The sequence below is a fragment of the Puma concolor genome, chromosome B1, assembly GCF_028749965.1.
Source record: "Puma concolor isolate L17-30 chromosome B1, mPumCon1.1.hap2, whole genome shotgun sequence".
NCBI lineage: Eukaryota > Metazoa > Chordata > Mammalia > Carnivora > Felidae > Puma > Puma concolor.
The window spans coordinates 183,287,595-183,296,886 of NC_141670.1; the positions used below are offsets into that span (position 1 = coordinate 183,287,595).

At 36.8% G+C, this 9,292-nt stretch overlaps 1 non-coding gene across 1 annotated transcript; it reads left to right on the forward strand.

The window, feature by feature from the left end:
* Nucleotides 1-812: 812 nt before the first annotated feature.
* Nucleotides 813-916, forward strand: LOC147582061 (U6 spliceosomal RNA). The gene has a single exon (XR_015250688.1). It is a non-coding gene; the product is annotated as a U6 spliceosomal RNA (small nuclear RNA).
* Nucleotides 917-9,292: the final 8,376 nt, after the last annotated feature.

The following is a 9,292-nucleotide window of genomic DNA, read 5'->3' on the forward strand; positions in this document are numbered from 1 at the left end:
TTGAACTGTGCTCTTTAAGGAACATTTGTGGAAGGAAGCTAATTTTTTAGCACTGAGAAAATATTTGAGAAATCCAAGGTTTTTCTGCCTTTGTCATGAATAGAAAATTTTCTCGAGGGTGCTCATGTTGAATTAAAATTCACCTCAGGCTGCTTCTGTCTATGACTGCAATTTGATACTGTTGTATGGGACTCTTTTTATTGATTTCTCTTGCTTGGAACTACCAAAAATTAAGGTTGCCAAGTGTTTAGGGAGCAATCCTATTGGAGAGGTGGAGTCTTAGTTCAGAGGGTAAAAAGCAGTTTTGACTAGTAACTTTTGGTTGTTTCTTTTTTTTTTTTTCCTGAAAGCGAACATTGTCAAATCTGCTAATGGATGTCACCTATTGGCAAAAGGGATAGAAATAGTCATTTTGTGGTTTATTTGTAGGTTTTGGTAGTAATGTTTTTAACTTCAATTTTCATCAGTTTCCTTTCAAAATATCAGCTGCCGGGGCTGATGTTAGCTGTTCAGTTTTTCTTTTATTTCAATATTTATTTGGGGGATTGCACAAGCTGAGGAGGGGCAGAGAGAGGACAGAAGATCTGAATTAGGCTCTGTGCTGACAGGCTGACCGCAGCGATCCCAACGTGGGGCTCGAACTCACAAACTATGTGATCATGACCTAAGCTGAAGTCTGACGCTCAACCAACTGGGTCACCCAGGTGCACCTAGCTGTTGGGTTCTTCTAACTAGCAGTGGAGCAGAATTGGTCTGACAGTGATTGGGCTGGTTTCTAATAGAAAGTATTATTGACAAAGATACTGAATCAGGTGCTCGATTCGGCAGCACATATACTAAAATTGGAACGATACAGAGATTAGCACGGCCCCTGTGCAAGGATGACACACAAATTCGTGAAGCGTTCCATATTTTTAGCATTGCTAGGAATTCACCCAAGGGATACAGGAGTACTGACGCATAGGGGCACTTGTACCCCAATATTTATAGCAGCACTTTCAACAACAGCCAAATTATGGAAAGAGCCTAAATGCCCATCAACTGACGAATGGGTAAAGAAATTGTGGTTTATATACACAATGGAGTACTACGTGGCAATGAGAAAGAATGAAATATGGCCTTTTGTAGCAACGTGGATGGAACTGGAGAGTGTTATGCTAAGTGAAATAAGTCATACGGAGAAAGACAGATACCATATGTTTTCACTCTTACGTGGATCCTAAGAAACTTACCAGAAGACCATGGGGAAGGGGAAGAGAAATAAAAAGTTAGAGAGGGAGGGAGCCAAACCATAAGAGACTCTTAAAAACTGAGAATAAACTAAGGTTGATGAGGGGTGGGAGGGAGGCGAAAGGGGGTGATGGGCATTGAGGAGGGCACCTGTTGGGATTAGCACTGGGTGTTGTATGGAAACCAATTTGACAATAAATTTCATAATAAAAAAAGGAAAAAAAAATAAAGCTACATTTGTGGTAAAAAAAAAAAAAAGATATTGAATCAGCTGAATATTCCACACATGCTTTTGCGTATCTTATTTCATTAAATGTCATTATTTTTTGCCATAGATATATCTCTATCTATCTATCTATCTATCTATCATCATCTATCATCTAGTGGTTGTCTGAGCTTTCCTGTAATAAGAAAATGGTGTGCACTTTATTTTCAAAATAAACATAGAAGTATTTTAATTTTTTTTTTTTCAACGTTTATTTATTTTTGGGACAGAGAGAGACAGAGCATGAACAGGGGAGGGGCAGAGAGAGAGGGAGACACAGAATCAGAAACAGGCTCCAGGCTCTGAGCCATCAGCCCAGAGCCCGATGCGGGGCTCGAACTCACGGACTGTGAGATCGTGACCTGGTTGAAGTCGGACACTCAACCGACTGCGCCACCCAGGCGCCCCAACATAGAAGTATTTTAGATAAAGTATGTATTAGTCATAATTTATTATATTAGAATGTGTTAATGTAATATTTTGTTAAAATAACTGAAATTTTATTTATCGTATGTTGGCTATGGCAGGGTTATGGTGGTGAATATGATTGTGTTAATTTTTACCACGATTCTATGGCTAGGTTTCCATACCTGGTTCTATGTGACTAATAAAGCCATTCAATATTAATAACCACCACAGCATTCTGTTTCAGTAAATAAAACTCATTTCTGTAATTAGGTTTACATTAAAAATGGAATTTGTAAATTACCGTACATGTTTTCTATTACTGTGATTCTTCCAATTAATTCAATAATTAATTTTTTTTATACCAGTTGTTTAAATGTGGTTATTTGTGAAGCAATGCTTGTCAAGGATTCTGTAATGGTCATATTTTAAATAAAAAGAAAATAAGTCGGGGCGCCCGGGTGGCTCAGTTGGTTAAGTGTCTGACTCTTGATTTCGTCTCAGGTCATGATCTCACAGTTCTTAGTTCAAGTCCTGCATGGGTCTCTGTGCTGACAGCACGGAGCCTGCTTGGGATTCTCTCTCTCCTTCCCTCTCTCTCTGCCGCACCCCCAAAATTGTGCCCTCATTCTCTCTCTCTCTCTCTCTCTCTCAAAATGAATAAATAAACTTTAAAACAATATTTTTAAAAATTAAATAAATAACTAATAAAAAATAAATAATTCAACAATTCTAAGATACACACAGAGTAAATATATCCATATTTCCCTCCTCCCAATCTTCCCTTTTCTCCTGTATCTTTGACACTTATCAAAGTACAAAATATTCTGCGTACACAGAGTTAGTAGCTAAATTATACACCATTCTTAACTGTGGAGTGGAGAGTAAATGGGTCCTTGAGAAAGTACACCGAATATAAAATGTTTGTAACATTTCATTGTTTCCTCTTCACCTCTGATATAATTCAAAAAGGAGTCGTAGATAATAAAAGTCCACTTTGCTCCGCACAAAACATGACGGATGCATTTATCACCCGTATTTCAGGACCAGATGAGACACGATCTTGCTCAAAGGTTTAGCGACTGCAGCAATGTCAACATGACTGCTATGCTGTGAGATAGATTTACTATTAATCCGGATATACTATATTGCGAGTGTGTGCTGAGGGGTAACTCTGACTGGGTAATTAACACTCCATACTGTGTAAAAGTTTTAAAAAATGAGGATCACTCCTCGACTTTTACGTTATTTTCTGACAGCGTGCAGATAACTTCAGACACCCGCTCAAACTGCCGGAAGAATATATGTTTCCTTTCAGTGCAACCCCAGAGAAAGATAAAAACTTGCTTTGAGCATGACACTTATGTGCCAGTCCTTGAGTCGGATAGGCAGGGGTAGCAAGACATGTTAGCTGAAAGTAGCGATCCGCCATATCTCCAAACATGATGTCCCATTTATGTTCAAAATGATGTGGATGGAATCAATTAGGAGAAACAAGTGAGTTCCAAGACACATTTTGAAAAAGCTGCGGAGTTGCTTAGTAACCTGATGTTGTACTTCATTTCCCAACAGAGCTGTAAAGGCTGTCAGAGTTGGTAATGGAGCACTTAAATGAATCAAATCTCATGTGCTCTGACAAGAACATGCCCATATTAACTACGTCAGGCCCTCCCTGTCAGAAGTGAACATACGTGGTCAGTAAAACACGGAGCATGACAGCGATCAGGGGATATGACTTCAAGTGGTGCTTCGACATAAAAACCCTGCTTATTTTCTTTACGTGCCTTGTGTTGCCATAAATCATTGGGCCGTGTTATCTACCATTACTCGGGAGAAACCTTCATTCAAGTGCATCGTCTTGCCAGCCACTTGCCATTCACAGGATCTTCTCAGGCAGAACTGACTGCTCTCGACACCTTGAATGCTTTGCATTTTAGGATTTCACACGTGAAGTCATAAGCAATGTTGCTTCTCCTTCACCTTGGCCAGGCAGGCAGCCACCTACTCACATAAATGATATCCTTATGGAGAAATTATACTTATCGAATACTTGAAATAATGTGAATATATCCTCTGCAGAGAAAACCAAGCCCATGCACATAAACTACACTATACATATCATAGTATTTTTAAAAGTATTATTTATGAACATTTGAACCAAGGATCTAGAACAGCCTATCTATTTTTGCTTTGAATTTATAAACTCTTAATCCTTTATTCTAATTTGCCAGAAAGGAAAAACAATTATTGATTGCCATTGGGATTTGTGTCTTTGGAGGCAAAGGAACAAAAGGAAAGTAGAGACACATTAACTGACTACCTTTATTCGTAAAAACTCATGTGACAGGTCTTGATTTTCAAGTTAAAGATCTAAGGAGAAGAAAATCCCCTATTATCTCCTCCTCAAAGTTATTTGACACATGATCATTAAATTATTAATTCTTGTATCATCTTTGTGAGAAATATTGGGAGCAATCATGATTTTTCTAAGTAGGAGATTTCACAAATTTCTGGTTAATTGGCAAGCATGTCTATGTGAATCTTGGGAAAACCATAAAGGATCACAAGTAATGTTATATTGGAAGATTTTATAAATAGATCCTATCATCAATTATCTGGTAATAACCGTGAATAAATTTAGTAAAAACGTAGTGAGACAACTTTATTTATTTATGTTCAACATCCCTGACTATGTTTGGACCCATTTCCAACAGTTTTCAAACTTAGACTTTAAGACTAGAAAAGTACCAGTAATATAGCTTTCATCAAGAGACATGGAATTAACATATAAGGACATTTCTCCTACAGGTAATCCTTTGAAAAAAGAAGACAGGTAAAGCAAGAAATCAAGAGAGAATCACAAATCCCAGCTTTCTCTAGGGTTGTTGCTTCATATTATGATCATCCTTGAAAAAAAAAAAGAAAAAGAAAAGAAAATCACACTTCAAATCAACAGATAAAAATAATGCTTAACAATGATTTTATTTTTATTATCCTTTGAACATCAAAAATGCAAAAGCTATTGAGGCATTAATTGCCACACCAGAGGGTCAAGGTCATTGCAGCCCAACAGTCTAGAAATTATCGATTCTGACATCATTACAGTCTCATTCTCACTGTGATGGAAAAGCATGTTGTAATGTTATACAGTCTATCAATAAACTTTGCAACTCACTAGTAATTCTTGTATGTTGGCCTACTGCAAGTATTCAGTTTGACCATCTGACCTCAGAGCATATTTTCATTCAACCTGTAAGACCAGAATGAGCAGAAACCCTTCCATTGGTTACTCTGTTAAAAAGCACCCTGTGTCTCCCTCTCTCTCTGCCCTCCCCCGTTCATGCTCTGTCTCTCTCTGTCCCAAAAATAAATAAACGTTGAAAAAAAAAAAAAAAAAAGCACCAAAAAGAAAACACCCTTTACCCATCTGCAAATACATAATAAGTACCCTGTCATGAAATATGGACACATGACTTTCTGAGTCATCAGCTAAAGAATTGAATTACTCTGGGGGCGCCTGGGTGGCTCAGTCGGTTAGGTGTCCTGGCTTCAGCTCAGGTCATGTTCTCACAGTTCGTGGTTTGAGGCCCAGGTCAGGCTCTGTGCTGACAGCTCAGAGTCTGGAGCCTGCTTCCAATTCTGTGTCTCCCTCTCTCTGCCCCTCCCCCACTCACACACTGTCTCACTCTCTCTCTCAAAAATAAACATTAAAAAAAAAGAATTAAGCTACTTTGTTACAGTTAGACTCCAAATATGAATATGAAAGTTTTAGAACTAAGTATTAATTTTGAAGATTGAACCGTTGTTAGCCAACTGCTGAAGGGAAACAAACTGATAATCTGTTGTCCCCTCCAGTTTACAGGTTGACTTGGCCTCAGCCCAATAAAAAAGAGAGACACATATAGACTCTTTTTTATTTCTTTCTTCAAGAAATCCAATCACGCTGGCCTTTTAGTGTGTAACAGCCAATAGACGGAGTGTTTTATCCCACAATCATAGGGCATGAATTTCCTTTTCCGGTAGATTTTTTTGTTCTCCAATTTCTTCGAAGGAAATGCTCTTTTTCCCCTCCCTCAATTCTTCCGTCATGAGCTGAAACATCGGTAATAGATTCCAGGAGATGTGGGATTTGTTCTAGACTGCTTTCACATGTAGATCTGATGAGATGTTTTCATAAAAGTAATATCTGTTGCATTTCTAGTGCACCATATACCGTTACATTGATTATTTTCAACTTTATATAAAGCGCACAGAGCTGGTTGTTTTAAACGCCACTTTACAAAAGCAGGGCCCATAGCTTTGCGAGTTTAGCTGACATTTCCAAGGCCTCAGAGTTAGTAACCATGGAGGTAGAATTGTTACTCTTATCTGTCTGGCAGCAAAAGTTCATGTCTCTCCTTAGTGTCAGGCTGCCCCTCTTGGGGGGAAAAATTGGAAAGAAAAGGGCATTGTTAGTAAATGCACAAGGTGTGGGAAGGCTGCTTCCTCAATGTATGTTATTTATTTATTTATTTATTTATTTATTTATTTATTTATTTTTAGAGAGAGAGAGAAAAAGAGAGGGACAGTGCCAGCAGGGTAGAGGAGTAGAGTGAGAGAGAGAGAGAATCTTAAGCAGACTCCATATTCAAGATGAAGCCTGTCTCAGGGTTCCATTCCACAACCCTGGGATCGTGACCTGAGCCAAAATCAAGAGTCAGCCTCTCAACCAACTGAACTACCCAGGTGCCCCAATGTGTGTCATTTCTAATGAAAGAATAAAACTAGAGTATTTTCCTCATATGCGTTCATGTTACATTTGACTAAATGATCTGAACTTGATTTTAATAAGCTATTATTTCCTTCTCTGGAAGTGGCAATGGCTTCTAAATCATGGATCTGTGGTGAGAATTTGAAGAAATAACAAATACAAATAATTAGCACAGTGCCTGGCAAAAAGGAAATGTTCATAGAATTTTAAACATGATTATAATTATGTTTACCTCTGGAGTCAGTCACGGTAGTTTTGAGAGGCTCAATGTGGATTCAGAGGACAAGATCCTTAGCAGCTGCCAGTAGTTACCTGTGCTTTGCCCCATTTACTTTAATGTCTGCACACATGGTCTATGAAGAAATTTGAGATTTAAGGAGGTTAAGTGACATTTAGAAGACCATGTATGTTGTAGATAAGAGTTTTTTTTTTTTTTTTCAATCCCAAATCTCTTGATTCACAAGTCACCCAGAAAACATCTTACCTTTCCTACATTAGTTTACTAATTATCCTAAATGTTATTTTGTGTAAAGAAAAACCTTGAATGGAATTCCTAAAAAGAAAGAGAAAAAGTTGTATATCAGTTCAGAATATTTGTCATATACCTTTTTTTTTTGAGAATTAAAGTAGAAAAAGAAAAGACATACAATGCAGAGAATTACAGCTCTATATGTCTTTTCTCAAATCTTTATTTTTAAGAACCAATGCCAGTCGATGGAAAAGTACAATATGTAGAGAAAAGAAAATTTAAAAACCTGCATCCCGTAAAAATCAGAATTGGTTCGAATATGAAATTATAAAATATAGCTGTGTTTATTGAATAAAGCAGAAGACATAAATATAGTTTGATTAATTATTTTTCCATATATATATATATATATATATATATATATTTTTTTTTTTTTTTTTTTAAGTAGGCTTCATGCCCAGCTTGGATCCAAATACAGGACTTGAACTCACAACTATGAGATCAAAACTTAATCTGAGCCAAAGCATAAGAGACTCTTAAAAACTGAGAACAAACTGGGGCGCCTGGGTGGCTCAGTCGGTTGAGTGACCGACTTCGGCTCAGGTCATGATCTCACGGTTTGTGAGTTCGAGCCCCGCGTCGGGCTCTGTGCCGACAGCTCAGAGCCTGGAGCCTGCTTCTGATTCTGTGTCTCCCTCTCTTTCTGTCCCTCCCCTGCTCATGCTCTGTCTCTGTCTCAGAAATAAATAAATATAAAAAAAAAAAACAAACTGAGGCTTGATGGGGGGTGGTGCGGAGTAGGTGATGGGCATTGAGGAGGGCATCTTTTGGGATGAGCACTGGGTGTTGTATGGAAACCAATTTGACAATAAATTTCATATATTAAAAAAAATAAAAAAAAAGAATCAAAATGGAACAAACCTACAAAAAAAAAAGAAAAAAAAAAACTTAATCTGAGATCAAGAGTCGGATGCTTAACCAACTGAGCCAGCCAGGTGCCCCTACCTAAATTTCTTATATATGGGCATATAAAATGCACCTAGAGAACTTCATGACAATATATTAGGAAAAAGTAGCTCCTCAGCTGATAAAGAATTGGATGAATTACTAATATGACGACGGACTAAAAGGTAAAATGAGGAAAAGAATAGCAATCCTATACACCCCTATATTCTGACAAATGTTGCTTTGTAGATACATGAATATTATTTTGAGTTTGGGATTGTCCTAGAGGAGGTCATAGCAACACTGAGTGGAATCCAGGCTTGTAATGTATTTTGTTCAGTGCCATATATACATATAAAAAGCAAAACATGATAGATATTTTTCTGTTAAAGTTTAATGTTTTGATTACAGAGTCATTAATTATACTAGGCAAATGAGTCTGACTTGAAATAATTAGCAATGATTTTATTTCTAATATGCAGCTCCATGGTGTCATTCATCTCAAAAGTCATCAAGTATGGATATTAGGTCGTGAAATGCAGGTTCTGTTAGATCTAGTATTAATAGGACTAATTATATAATTTGTCTATATTAACTTTGATTTATACCAAAGTGTATGAATTTATATTCTTTTTAAAATGTTACATTACCCATTCATGCCAAAGTTATAATAACTCTGTTGGTTTCAAGCTTGTTTAAATACTTAAGTGTATGCTTGTTCTTACATTTTTATATGTGAAATTTTGTGAATTCAAAGCTGAATCTAGTCTTGATCTTCCAGAAAAAAACATCCATTTTTCTTTATTATTTTCCAAAATTCTTGTTTTAGGAATCCTGAGAATGTTAATTCCTTTAGATGTACTATTTACAAATGTGTGTGTACATGTACATGAGAGAGAGTGAGAGAGACAAAGAGAGAGAGAGAGAGTTGGTTTTGTTCCTTATCTCTTCTTTCTTTCTCTCCATTTTTACATGTGTTTGTGTATAAGGACTCCATATGTCTTCTAATGTTAAAATAGGATGTTAACAATTACAAATATTGTTATTCGTTCCTTTACTTATTACTAATAAATATAGTATAAATATAAAAGAATAATATAAATAAATGTGAGTTGTACAACACAAAGAACCAAATGCAACAGGAAAAATTACAGTTGCTGTCATTAGGATACCTGAACAGCTTTAACTTTGAAGTCACCAAGAAGGAAGGCAAAGAAAGTATTTAAAG